We start from the raw sequence: 14,654 nt of genomic DNA on the forward strand, positions 1-14,654 counted from the left end.
GAAAATTTGAAAGTCATATTTCAGAAATTAATGTTAAAGACATTGCACAGGAGGAGAAAGACAAGGTAAGTTAATAAAAATCAGAAAATTCCGCTATGAAACCAAAGGTTGAAATTTAAGGAACAAACCTTTGCTTCTCAAACCCACCACAAGTCCTGTTAGGAGGCATGGTTTTACCCTTCTGCTTTTAAACCAGCTTAGGGGGTAATGTTCTGATTATTGAAACTGAGAGGAGCAAAATTGTTAGATGCTGCGGGAATATGATTTTTTTAGTATTTTTTCCTTTTTACAGTGAAAAAATTAGGGGATGATAAGGTTACTCAGACAGATCTTCCTTTGCCAGTAATAAGAGTTTAGCCTGAATGAGTATCTCAGGATTCAGTCCATGTTTCTACTTTATGGTTTATTGCTTACAGACACCAATGCAGGTGAAGACACAAAGCAAACGAAAGAGTAAGTGGCTGATGGACACTTTTAGTTTTGTTTGAAATAGGTATCACAGAACTCTCACGCATCTTAAAAGTGTGACTCATCTTGTACTTTTTTGTTTCTATTTTGCTATGGAAAACATCATTTCTGCTCTGAGAAAGTTTGTTTTTGTGGCACTTAGTGTACTGCTAAATTAGCTCAGCTTTTCCTCCATGCAAGAGTGAAGTTGGTCACATGCTTAAATGCTGCCCACAGGAGTAGAAGGGACATTGGATCGAGCCCTTTCTGACAATTTACATCATTGGCTAATGGTCGAGGAGAAGATGAGTGGCACCACCTCAGCCATGGTCCATTGATGACCTGCCTTTTGTCACTCCTGATTCCTTTTATTTTTTGGAGCTAGAATGCTTTGCAGAAAGCAGCTCCAAGAGAGAAGGAGCACTTTGAGAAATTTATTCAGTTAATTAAAGTTCAGTGTTGACAGGCTGAAGGGATTCCCATCCAGACATTGGCAGAAGAAAGGCTAAAACAGAGCACAGAAAAGAAGTGTAAAGCGTGACTGGCTCAGGAGACATAAACTTTCCCCTCTAGGTCAAAGCATCGACCTTAGCCTGGAACAGGGATGATTAAAAAATCTCTGTTATCACTGTTGCTGTTCAGGATGCCGTGTGAAATTTAGTGATAGCCAGTCCGGCTACACACATCACAAAACCCTCGTTATCTTTCTCAGCTGTTTACAGTTTAACGTAAATCAGAACCAGATCTGAAACAAGTCGTATAACTTGAATTGGACTGATGTTCTCTATACAGTAATTCTTGTTTCCCTCTTGCCAAAGTGGTGAAGTTAGAGTAGCCAGATCTTAAATATCAAGCCAAATATGGACAAGAAGGAGCTGTATACACAAACTCTTCTAGAAATAGAAATATATTCATTTTCAAATAGAAATGTCACTGAGCAGTACACACAGACATTGCATCTGTACAGGAATATGGAAGTTTCCCACCTTCATATTTAAATAGGACTATAGAAAGTAAATTTCTCACTTACCACATAGCACTACTTGCAATAACAACAACAACAAAAAAAATATCTTCTGAGTCTCCTTGTTTTGCTGGAATGGAGGTGGGGAGAAATCCAGCTCAATTCATCAACATGTTTAAATAGTGCCTTTGAGAAAGGATTCAGAAGCAAATATGTACTGTTGCACCGGGCAGCTGCTCTTGCGGATTTCCAGTTAAACAAACATCTATTGCAAGGTATGTCTCGTAATGAGGTTGTTTTCTCTAGACTTTTTCTAGGGTCATGGTCATCACCTGGGAATTGTGGTTTTCAGTTTTACGAAATTACTAATCAATATCTGTGCAAAATTACACAATAGTATAATAAACAATAGTGGTGTATGAATGTGCAGCACAGAAAAGTAAAAAGTGAATTTCCTGTGAGAATTGTTGATTTCCAGATTTTACTTCAAACTGTACTTAACAGAATCAAGTAGAGTAAGTGACAAAACTTGTAACATGTTAAATAATTTTTAAAATTTGATAAAAAAAGAAAGACATGGAAACTAATGGTGACAAAATATAAATATAAATACAGCTCCATTTTAGCAATACTTGTATCTGTAATTTCTGATTACTTTCAACAGGCAAGAGCGAAGTAAAGAAGCGTGAGCCTTTGCAGGAACGGTGATGGCTCATTGCAGTGTGCTCAGTCTTCTCTGGCATGTTCATTCAGTCTGCTGAGCCAGGAAAAAGCTTTTACTAATAGGATTTGATTAAAAGAAATACTAATTGCCTATTGGAAGACAAGAATCATTTTTTCTTTAATACTTAAAAAAATTTTTAAAATGGCTGATATACTAACAGATTGTTCTCATTAAGTACCCTTTTAACCAGCATGGTAAATACATTTGTTTTCAGCTTCAGAAAGACAAAACTCTCCAATTTGGACTTCTTTTCCGAGTGCTTTTACAACTGTATGGAGTTACAACAGGGTCTCAGCTACTGCTAAGACTCTGTACTCACTTCTGAGTTAGGTGCTCAAACTGCAATAAAGTGCCTGGCTTCATTTGTCTCTGATTTTTAGCAGCTGTGTTTGAATTGAGAGCTTGATTGACAATTACCTCACCTTGACAGAAGCTTGATTACTTGGGCTATGAAAAGATTCTTTACACTATTTTGTAATAAACAGTTACTTTTTTATCCCACTTTTTGACATTAACTCTTACTTGTTCCTGAACAGCCACAGCTATAGTTTTTAAAATTAAGCCAAAAACATTAGGTGGTTGTGGCTGGCATGACGCTTCAGTGTCTAGTAATGTTACTTCTTGGATTTGCTTATGTTGATGACGTTTTAGCATGGATAAAATTCAAAATCAGTTTTTATCCAAGAGTTCTACTGAGCAAGGATTGTGATAAACTCTGTTAATTTAGGATTAAAGAGAGAATGAAAAGCCAGCAATAAAGGCCCTTTGATAGCAGTGGGGGATGAATAATGGAAAATGTTCTTGCTGCAGACTAATCAGAGTGTAATTGCTAAAGGAACCAATCTTTCATTAATTGGAAAGGCAGTAAACTCAATCAGTCACAGTGCCAAAATATTGCAGTTCAGTTGAAGAATTTTATTGAACTAATTGATTTAATTGTTTTCAGTAATGATGTTATGAGTCATTATTAAGAAATATTATTCTCAATATAATTTTCTGAAACATAAAAAATTTTTATGAGGCAAGTGATTTTCATTTCAAAAAAAGATGAGACAAAGGTTTTGATTTAAAAGAGCAACTTGACTAGGTTATGTTTCATTAGAAATTATCAGTACTTGATTTTGGATGTCATCATGGATAATGTGAAGCACTTTGTAAGTGAAGGATACTTTAGCTATGTTTAGACTAGCTTAAACATTTCTGACGGCATTTTCTCGGAGTCAGAAAATTGGTTTCATCTTATCTGCCTAATCGGGATATAATGGACCGGGGAAGTCTGCCTCCTGCTTTTGCACACCCACCCTCCACTCCTCTTCAGCCCTGAGGGAACATTGTACAAGTGCTGTAGGTTACTCGCTAGCTCCGCAGTGAGTTTAAACTGGAATAAGCAGTCCTGGCTTACCTTCCAGTCCTCTGCCTGCATATTGCCACTTGAAACTCACTCTCCCTTCTGCCAGATGTTTGTGCAGCCACACGGTGAGTGGGAACAGGGCAACGCTCTGGGTTAAAACTAGCCTCTTTTTTTTTTTCCTCCCATATGTATTTATGACTATTTGCAGTCACTGGGGAAGCAAAGAGAGTGAAAACAGCGATTGGGTCAGTGGGAAGCTGGCACTGCCTCTTTTAGCATCAGCATTTGCTTATGTTGACTTAAGGGAGTTGTGGGACTATAGTGTTAGGAACGCTCCTCCAGGGTTCAAACCCAGCCGGGGTCTGTGGAGTAAGAAGCAGGAGCCCAGATACGTCGGTCACTGGTTCTCTTCCTTTCCCAACAGTGTTTGGACTGATTGAAAAACTCATCTCATTGGCACCAGTTCTGATGCAATATCCCTTAAATTCAAAAGCAGAGGGAGAGTGCTTTATGTAACCCTATATGAACTGCAAGTGCAGTGTCCTGGCCATGTCTGTGTAATCTTTCTGGGTCTGTGACAGTGACAATAAATATTGACATCACTGCAAAGCCAAGCAAACTCTTTGGGAGTTTTTCATGCCACAACGAACCTTTAGTGCATTTCTAGCAACATCCCATTGGTTATTGAATCACAGACAATCCTGACGGCGCAAGATTTGTAGGGGAAGGTAATGTAATTCATTAGACCCAATGGCAGAATTAAGGAGGGAACATTCCCATTTCCAGACATCAGGTCCAAAAGGCAGAGCTTGTTGGTCTTTCAGATACGGTCCACAATCAAGGAGATATCAACAATGACTGAGTTCCCATAAGGTGACTTTCTTTGATTGCTATTTGTGTTCAGAAAGTTACTTGGCAGGCTTCTTGCCATCAAGCTGTGGAGTCATTGTGGCTCAGGGGTCCAAAAGGCTCGATTAAGTGCCTGGAAAGCCTCTCAGCCAAGGTTCTGCACAAATTCATTGCAGCTGCAGTATGAAAATAGGGTTGTCATTACTGTTGCTTTATCACTGTTATTTTTAGCTATTACATATGTCTCCTGCGGCTTCTCCTCTTGATCAAATGCCATTATATTAACAACCACACAGGCAGGCAGTACATGACCATTTCTAACTCACATTTTTTAGGAAAGAATAGAGCTTAAAACTCAGGAAATCTCATGAATTAGGACTGGAATTCATGAAGGCATCTTCCCCATGGAGTGCCTACCAGGATTAGGTGTGGTACTGAGAGGTGGAGGACAATCTGCTGGGTCAGATACTGGCTACCATCATGTGAGGCTGTTGAACTCGGCGGATCAATGGCTTGATCAGAGGGGGCAAAACCTTGCAGAATTTTCACAGTTTGTTCAGAGCAAAAGTATGTTTTGCACAAGGTAACAGGAGGGATATAAAAACATGACAGTGTAATAAACGTTTCAGCTAGTGTAATAAACAGAATTTGGAGCCTTCAGAGCTGAGCCAGATTTCTCTTTTAAAAGAGGAAAAATGCACAGCCAGGCATTGTCTCATATGACAAATTATAATAATAAGTAATAACGATAACATGAATCAGTGTTATAAGTCATCTGGTGATTTTTTTATTTTTTTTAGAAACTAATAAAGCATTACAAAAAGTCACTACCATGGGGTGAGGAACACTATCAAGAGAAGCATGTGGAACTGACAGAGACAAAGCTTTTCTAGATATGAAGTTTCAACAGAAAAAAGTAAGAACAAGAGTGTTTCACAGAGTATGGTTTTGATCTTTTTTAACCCTTTTTGCATCTTTTTTTATGTGGCTTTACTATACCATTAATTCATTAACTAGCTGATAAATGGCAGCCAGTTTTCCTTGAGGGCCTACATGCTCCTTTGTTGCTTAGCCTTAAATATACTTATCCCTGTGATGTCCAAGTGAAACAGGAAGGTACTACATCCCCAGTTTTGCAGATGGAGGACGGGGGAGCAGAGAGTGGATTAGATCCATTAAGGACATTGGGACATCTTATTCTGAGCTGCTGCGAGTTTGTCTACAAGGTGTATTTTAGGCAGACATGCACTGACACTTCCCATGCTCAAAGTCAGTCCAACCCATGGAACCCTTAGGAGTGCAGCAGCGAACTGAAGCTTTGTTAGGCTGCCACGTCTCATACCAGTAAATGTGTGTTTGGTGTATTTCGAACAGATTGTGCAGACTGAACAGTGAAGAAACTTTGACTTTGTAGAACCTGAGTTGCCTGGGTGCTGAGCTGCTCAGCCCTGCCCAGGAGGTGGCTGCGCCAGACAGGGCTGTGTGCACCTTGGGGACCTCCCCAGGGAAAGTGTCAGTGCCTAACACATTGGTGTGAGCTCTGACTGCCACTCTGGTCCCTAAGCTCTCCACAAACGTTGCCTTAGAGGTGTGTTCAAGATGGCAGAAAAAGTCTGCAACAGAGCCAGGAATTCCATTTTATGCCCTGGACTAACTGCAAGGCACCTGGGGAGATCAGGACCAGGTGTATGGCATCTCCCTCTCACTGCCAGAAGAGAGTAACGGGCTCACACTCTACCAGACCAGGAACGTATTGGTTTCACCTCTTTTTCATTCATTTTAATAAATGGGAAATCCTTGTAAGCTGTCAACACCCATAGGTCTCTGAAGGCATGCTTTTCCCCTCATGTAAATATAAACCTTTTTAAGAGTGGTACCTCATTCTGATTCCTTCTAAAGAGCTGACTCTGCTCTCAGGGTCTAAGTAGTGTTGTTAAGTGCTGCAAAGTATTATACACTGCTCAGACAGCACAAAAAACAGTATCGCTCTCCCACAGAGTCTGCTAATGAAAGGGAAATATGATTGTTTTCACGGGCTGATTTTAATCGCATCTAGTTTATATGAACACGTTGTTATTTTTATAAACAGAAATGTAGTCACAGGACCCTAAGTATTACTGGTGAAACTAAGTTATCAATGGCTTTTTTCACGTTTTATAAAAACTTCTTGACTCCTAATGTAACAACAACTGAAACCACACAACTCTGTGGTTAACACAAACACAGTCAAGGACAGACTAGACAAATGCATATTAGGAAGAGCTTGTCCACTTTTTCCAGCTAGGTCAATGGTCTGATAAAAGTGGTGCCCTATCCCCTTGCCCGCTTCTTTTCCTTAGCTCACCATGGGAGCTACAACTATGCTTGTGGTCTTAGTCAGGAAGGACCCAGCTGTTGCTAACCCTACTGTGGGTCAACTGTGTTCAGTGCCCCTCTGCCTCCAAGGAGAGCCTGGCTCTTCTCCATATCCCCATTAGGTTGTTGTAGACAGCAATAGTATCTCTCCTTAGCCTTCTTTTCTGCAGGCTGACCAAGCCGAGCTCCCTCAACCTCTCTTTGTATGCCTTGCACTCCACTACCATCTTGCTGTACTCTTTCTTGCCGGGGGAGTGGGGGGTGTGTGTAAAACTCAAAAGTGCCTGATAGAGGAGAATAATCTCTCCCCTGCCCCTTACCTGCCAGCTGCACTTTAGCTAATACAATCCAGATGGTTTCATGAGAGCTCTTCCAGGCCTTCACTCTGTGACCCCAAGGTGAGGAGTAGTGGTGTCCAGCTCTTCCATCCCAGAACGTCATGCCAGCACGTATGGAGGCATTTGAGAGCTGTACACTACTAAACAAATATAGGCTTCTTTGGTTGACTAGACATGAACAAAAACATATGTATGTGTTCCCTATTAAATGATGAAGGGTGAGCTCTCCCCAACCTGTGTGACTGGAAGTGTATTTATCTCATGGTAGATAACCGTGGACATGTACCATGGTGAACACACATCTGGTCATGCAATAGGACAGGCATTGGGCCCCAGGGAAGAGGGAGCCACAAGCAGGCTAGCCTAGGGAGTAATCCTGCTGGAAACCTTTCCTTACTCACATCTGAAGGGCCTCCACAAGAGGTGGCAGCAGAGATGGGGACCACCTGGATGAAATGTTCTGGCAGGTTGGATCTGAGCTGGGCTGCTTCTGACGAACTGCTCAGGATGCAGCGGTCATTGCAGCTGCTGCAAAAATTAGCCTTCTCAAATGAGGATGGAGACCAAAATATCAAACTAGGTTTAACTCCTTTTCACCCAATAGATCTGGGCCTGCAAGTTTTCAAGATCTTAAAAGAAGCAGAGGTCCCAAAGACGTGCCTAACCTGCAGCTCTGGATGCTCCCAGGACCACTCAGTCTCAGCACTACTCACTGCCCAAGTCACAGGTGTCAAACCAGTGGTACATTTGAGAGCCTGAAATCACTAGCTCACATTTGGGCAGACCATGGCAGCAGCTGTGAGAAAGCACAGGCACTCTGTTAGTCACCTGAAAGGGCAGTTCTCTACACTTAGCAAATGGCACAGTGTAAAGAGATTGGATAAATTGCAATATATAGCTCCAAACAATCAGGGATGTTAAGACTTCTTATATACATCAGTATGGAAAGGGGCTAGGCTAAAGTGATCTAACACCTCAATATTCCTCAGTGAGCTATTATATTTAAAAGCATATAAAACCATGGTATTATATTGCATGTTATCCAGCAGTGGCTATTCACTACCTAGTGAATTCATCATTCCTCTGCCCTGCAGCTTTGTCTGCTCAGTCTCATTCCATGCAGACCATGGACAATACATTCTTTCTAGCACAGGTGGACACTTTCAGAGCAAACAATAGACTCAGGGTTGCAGTGAAAACCTCCAGGTAGCCCCTGCCTTTTCTCAGGCACGGCTTGAAGCCAGGAATTATTGTCCTGACAGTGCAAGATATTCCCAAACCTGTTCTGAAAACAATGGAGGGTGGATTGGCACCACTGAAGTAATCTTTTTTATGTGAGGGTGAGGAACAACAGAAGACCTGGGGTAAAAACCAAGAGAGGATGGTTTTGTCCGTTCCTGACATCATTCAAATAGGAAGAAGGCAAAACAAATTTTGCATGGTAAGTCCTTCTTCTAAATAATATAAATAACACATATACCCTTCCCAAAGCCCAGACTCATACCATCAACCTTTAAGCACCTGACTGAAGTGTATTAAAGAAGCTGGCTGGTGACCATAAGCCCCTTCTAGGTGGTCTGAATCATTTTCTGAGATGTTCCTGTCTCCTTCCATTGCGATTATACAGACCCTAAGGCAAATCATCTCCTTTCTTAGTCATTGCAGTGAAATGCCTTTTGTTAGATGTTATGAACCTGAAACTCTCTGTCTCTCCCTTCTCCTTAAAAATATTGGGCAACAATAAATACTCTGCACTGGCAGGAATCATTACAATAGGGAGATGTGGTAATGTTGCAAAGAAAATATCCTGTGCCATCTGTAGTCATACTTAACATTATAAGCACACTAAGTCAAAAAACACAGTAGTAAAGCAATTAATATATTGTAAATTATAGCCATCATTCTGAAACTTGTGTTTATTATAAGGAATCCTATTTCTTAAAATGAATCACTTGAGTTTTATTTAATATTCTATTTTAGCTCTTCCTCAGTTCACTGTAGCCAGCTGTAAATGCAGCTTTTCATACTTGCCTTGTGAAGCTCATTATTGCCCGAGAGACTGGAATAAACTTGGGGATAAGAAGAAATTGTGATTTTGGAAAGGAAAAACAGGATGTTGCAGCCTTTTTTCAGAACATACCAGTTATTCTGCTACAGAGAATTTAATACGTTTACCAACTATCCTCAGCTTTCTTTTGCAAAATTTGTGAATATTAATATTTTAAAAGAGCACTTTGAGCTCTTTTGTGGGTAGTGGTAGGTGGGTATTTACAGTGTATGTGTGAAGGCAAAAAGATTTCTTAAGCCAAAACCCGCTGCTCTTTCTCCAGCAAATCTCCTCAAGAAGTCAATGGACTATTGAATTCGTCACTAAGTCCTTTTTTTAGCTTGCTTCTGACGCATGGAGTGTTGTTTGCCTAACGTCTGGCCATGTCTCACCTAATCGCATTCCTGCCGTCAGTAGTTTTGAGGGCATCTTTAATATCTTTGTGTTCCTGCTTGTGGCACTAAACAGTTTCACAGACTCATCAGAACACTGGTTGGAAGGGACCTGTGGAGGACAGCTGGTCCAGCCGCCTCCACAAAGCAGGGCTGCCATGAACACCAGGTCAGCTCAGACTTTTGCCTTGCAAAGTCTCAAAAACCTTCAAAGGACGGTGACTTTGCAGCCTCCCTGAGCAACATGTTCCCGAGTTGCACTACCATTCTCCTAATGTCCAGCCTGAACCTCCCACACTCTGGTATGTGGCTCCTGCCCCACATCTGGGCTGTCTGGCACCACTGAGAAGAGTCTGGCTCTGTCGTCTTTGTAACTAACCTTCAAGTAGCTATAGCTTGCTCTCATGCCACCCCCTTAGCTTCCCCTCTGCCAGCTTAAATGAGCCCTGCCTTCCCAACTTTTTCTATTCTGAAAAACCAAATGCTTTAGTCCAACTGAAGTCATGTGACTCCTTGGATTTGCAAGATCTGGGTGAGAATTCAGGGTGTTTAAGATGCAGGAGATGACATTAGCCCTCTTGGCCTTAAACTTCCAAAAAACTGTGAAAAAAAATAATTTTTTTTGATGTGTATTTCAAAGGATAAAGCATAGCAAGAGTCAGCTAATACTGAAATGATCCCTGCAAAAAGCGTTCTAATCCTTTTAAAGTGTGGATTTGGACCTGTGTATAGATGTGTGTGTAGGGACAGCTGTTTTGAATGCAGCTGGTTTATCATCACCAAGATTACTTTGTCTTCTTGTGTATTGGTGAAGAGCAGACTTTGATGTGTATTTCTAAGGATAAAGCATAGCAAGAGTCAGCTAATACTGAAATGATCCCTGCAAAAAGCGTTCTAATCCTTTTAAAGTGTGGATTTGGACCTGTGTATAGATGTGTGTGTAGGGACAGCTGTTTTGAATGCAGCTGGTTTATCATCACCAAGATTACTTTGTCTTCTTGTGTATTGGTGAAGAGCAGATAGGCACAACAAAATAGAAAAATACACTTTGCTTTCCTCTACAGACTGGCTGCCTCAGTGACAATGACGATGAGTACAGAGTGAAAACTAAACTCAGAGCTCCAACAAAATCTCGTGCAACTTCAGAAGATAGTATTTGAGCAAGAAGCAAACACAGACAGACATAAGGCTCTTGTACCAAGAAGAAGGTAGTATGAGTCAGAGATGAGCAGTTACTTCAAAACAGGTATATTACCATTATTTTTTTTTAGTTTATAGGTGAGAGCGGGATTTCCTGTTCGTAGAAAACAGGAAAATGTTAATGAAACATTTAACACAACCTCACATTCTAAAAAACAAAACCAAAATGCAGAAAAAATGTGCTTAGCATTTTGGTAAAAAGCATCTCCTGCACCTTCAGTACCAACCTTATTTCACCCTATAAAGCCTTTTTGCCAACATAGACTCCAGGCATAGCAAAGTAAGCAGCTACAGGGACAGCAGCGCAGCCCTGACCTGTTTTGCCTAAGCCCAAATCCTAGAGGCTGACCACTGCAGCCCAAGTGTGTGGGACAGCAGCTGGGGCAGAGGCAGGCCACAGAGTGCACTGGACTTCCCCCATAAGTGCCCCAGTGCTCCCCACGTTTGGGGGACCTGAAGTACCATGCTCTGGGCCAGCACCTCCAGTTCACGCAGCCAGACCAGATCTTGGTTACTCTTTGTCTCAGACAAGGGCTTTGAGCAGTATCTGGTAGGTTTTGCTCCCTAAAGAGCATTATAGTGTTCAGAAAACGGGACCTGCTGACGTGGGAGAATGTGGGAGGTTGTGCCTGGAGCACAGGGACCACTGAGCCCTATCTAATGGCACTGCTGCCACCACTGCTAGCTCCACTCCTTGCTGAAAACCTCTGCTCTGGAAACACCCTTCTAGCTATAGAAGATTGCTTGGGGGAGGCCGCCTCTGTGCAGCAAATGTGCCCTCAGTCCTCACATCTGCCACGTCTGGAAATTTCTCTCATCTTTAAACTCATGCACAATCTCAAGTAATCCTAGCAAATGCAGTTTTCTTTAGAAACAGTGAAATCAAATACAGCCAAGCTGAAGACAAGATAGAAAGGGCTCTGCAGTCCTAGGGTTACAATGTGCCTCCCTTCAGTCTGAAGACTGGACACTGACATTTGCTCTGCTGAGAGAAGTCTTTCCTGGTGAAATTAAGCAGTGCTTTTCTAGTTAGGGATAGGCAGAAAGAACTATCAGTGTCAAGAAACCCCATGTTAATACAGCTGGCTCCTCCTCTGCAGACAAAATTGCCTACGAGCATGTGGATGGTTTCTGCCAGCCCCACCTGCCCGTATACCTTATGCTGCCTGGCATCTTCGGGGCATCAGGTGCTGGGGTGTCCTGATTTCAGCTGGGATAGAGTTAATTTTCATCCTAGTAGCTGGTATAGTGCTGTGTTTTGGATTTAGGATGAGAATAATGTGATAACACACCGATGTTTTAGTTGTTAATTTTCATCCTAGTGGCTAGTATAGTGCTGTTTTGGATTTAGTATGAGAATAATGTGGTAACACACTGATGTTTTAGTTGTTGCTAAGCAGTGTTTATACTATAGTATACTATACTGAAAGGACTTTTCAGCTTCCCATGCTCTGCCAGCGAGGAGGTGCACAAGAGCTGGGAGGGAGCATAGCCAGGAGAGCTGATCCAAACTGGCCAAAGGGATATTCCATACCATATGATGTCATGCTCTGTATATAAACTAGGGGGAGTTGGCCGGGGGGGGGCAGTGATCACTGCTTGGGGACCAGCTGGATGTCGGTCAGCGGGTGGTGAGAGGTTGCATCGCTTGTTTTTCCTGGGTTTTGTTCCTCTCTCTCTCTGTTGTTGTTTTCCTTTTCATTACAATATTATTATTATTACTATTATTGTTATTAATAATTTATTTTGTTTTATTTTATTTTAATTTAACCATGAGTTTTCTTACTTTTGCTCTTCCAATTCTCTCCCCCATCCTACCAGGGGGGAGGGAGGGAGGGTGAGCGAGCGGCTGTGTGATGCTTGGTTGCCGACTGGGGTTAAACCACAGCATGGGGCAGGGGCACTGCTGAGCACCATCGGTCCTGACAACTCCGTCCCTCCATGCACTGAGGAAAGACCCACCCAAGTACCCTGATGTGGCTACAGAGAGAATTGTGCCGTGCTGCTTAGGCTCGATGGGTATCAGACATAGACATTGATATCTGTGGTATTTGAAAAGGAAATGAACTCTAATCTTGATTATTATTTTTTTTATCGGGTTCAAAAAATGTATCAGAAGTAATTTTCACAGCTGTTGCTGATTTGTTAGTACATCTGTCCCCAAATCTCCCTGCTGTTTGCTTTATGGTTTACGATCTTATTTTCATTTGTTTAAAAAAATGTTTTTCTCTCCCCTGTTGTTACATGAGACATCCACATGAACAACAGCGCAACGAGGAAACTGCCTATACCCACAGTCCTGTCAAGTGTGCAAAGCAAACAGGCGCAAACGGAGCAGGACTGCCTTCCCCAGCCCTTCCTGCAGCTCTGCTCCTCTCACACTAGCAATGGCATAGAACAGTTTGGTGCCAAACCGCAGCTGAGAACTGCTTTAATTCATTAAGGACACCTATTCTTTGTCGTATGCTGTAGAGGGAGAGCCTGTTTCCCTCATTAGACCAGCTGATGCAAGGGAAAATGTGGGCAGCTTTCAGACTCGAAGTCCCTTCAACCAGTTTAAGCCCAAAAATTTGTTCATTTTTCCAATTATGCGATAGGTTTAGAGCAAGATAGGACCTCTAGCTCCGAACCTTGCACCTCTTAATCTTTGGATTGTTCTACTTTTGGCATCGTATGGCATGACGGGCCTTATGATCAGTCGCATTTTCATGGGAATGCAGAACTGAGGGAGACAGAGCTTATTTTTGTTAAACTATTTGTCTGAGTCTATATTGGAACTAGGATTTTTTTTGGAGGGGGGCAACCATGAAACGGCACACCACAGCCTGTGCTGGCAGCAAGCAGGCAGAAGCCCTGCTCACGGCAGAGCGGGGTTGGGTTCCCACAGGTTGTCACCCAGCCTGAGCTAAAGCAGTCTGAAGTGCTCCACAGGAAACTCTAAGAATTAAAAATTACATCCCCTCACTTGCCTTCCTGCCTTTGCAGTCAGGCCAGTCTGAGGTCTTTAATCACAAAGCCTACACGGGAGGGAGGGCTGGAGGGTTGTTTGTTTTTTTTTAACTATGGTCATTATGTAATTGGATAAAAGACTGTAAATTCTACAGTATTACAGGCACATCACAGGTAATTAAATACTTCTCCACAGGTCTATAGTGCTGTTAAATGAATAACATTTGTCACTTGACATATACCTCCACAATTGCAATTACAGTAAATATTTCAACTGGGAAACTAAGGCACAGGTCAACCAGCCTATTTGAAAGCACACACTTCCGACCAAGTCCCGCTGCGCACACCTCACTGCAATTGCAAGATGTAGCTCTGTAGTCGCAGAGATAAGAGCAGTGTGGGAGCCCTTAGTTAATTCTCCCAGATCCTATTTTCCAGGCTTATTACTATTGTGCTACTGCAAGTTTAATGCACACGCATCATTCAAAAATCAAGACTATCAAATGAAAGCATGATCAAGCCTGGGTGAAGCATTCGGCGGATATGCATTTTGTAATAGTGCTAAGCTCAGAGAGCAAATAGCTCTGGTAACTGAGATGTTTGCCCTCAGTGTGCTCCAATAAACTGATTTACCTTTCTTCTTTTTTTTTCCCCTTTTTTTAAAAAAGAGCTGACGCAAGTTTATCAAAGGGAGTTGTTGGGGTGTAGCAGCTGTTGATTGGTTCATCTGATACACTCCCATTTGTCTTTAAATCACTGTCCAACTGCTCTAGGTTGCACATGAGCAAACTTTTCATTACAGGTGCAATTCCTAAAAGATATAACCTGCTTAGCAAGCGAGCAAGAGAACCTGCCTGACTCAGAGGTAAACCTAAAATTTTTCTCTTTGCAATGTTTGATCAATGTATGTTAGACACTGGCCACATCTTTAAAAATCGAGAATTAGAAATGTAATTAATCTGTAAATATAAGTGCAATGTGAAGGATGGGCTCCTTAAGATTTACTGACATGGTAATTTATATTGGCAAATATCTTTG

Source organism: Aptenodytes forsteri, unplaced genomic scaffold (genome assembly GCF_000699145.1).
Source record: "Aptenodytes forsteri isolate BGI_AS27 unplaced genomic scaffold, ASM69914v1 Scaffold408, whole genome shotgun sequence".
NCBI classification, from domain to species: Eukaryota; Metazoa; Chordata; class Aves; order Sphenisciformes; family Spheniscidae; genus Aptenodytes; species Aptenodytes forsteri.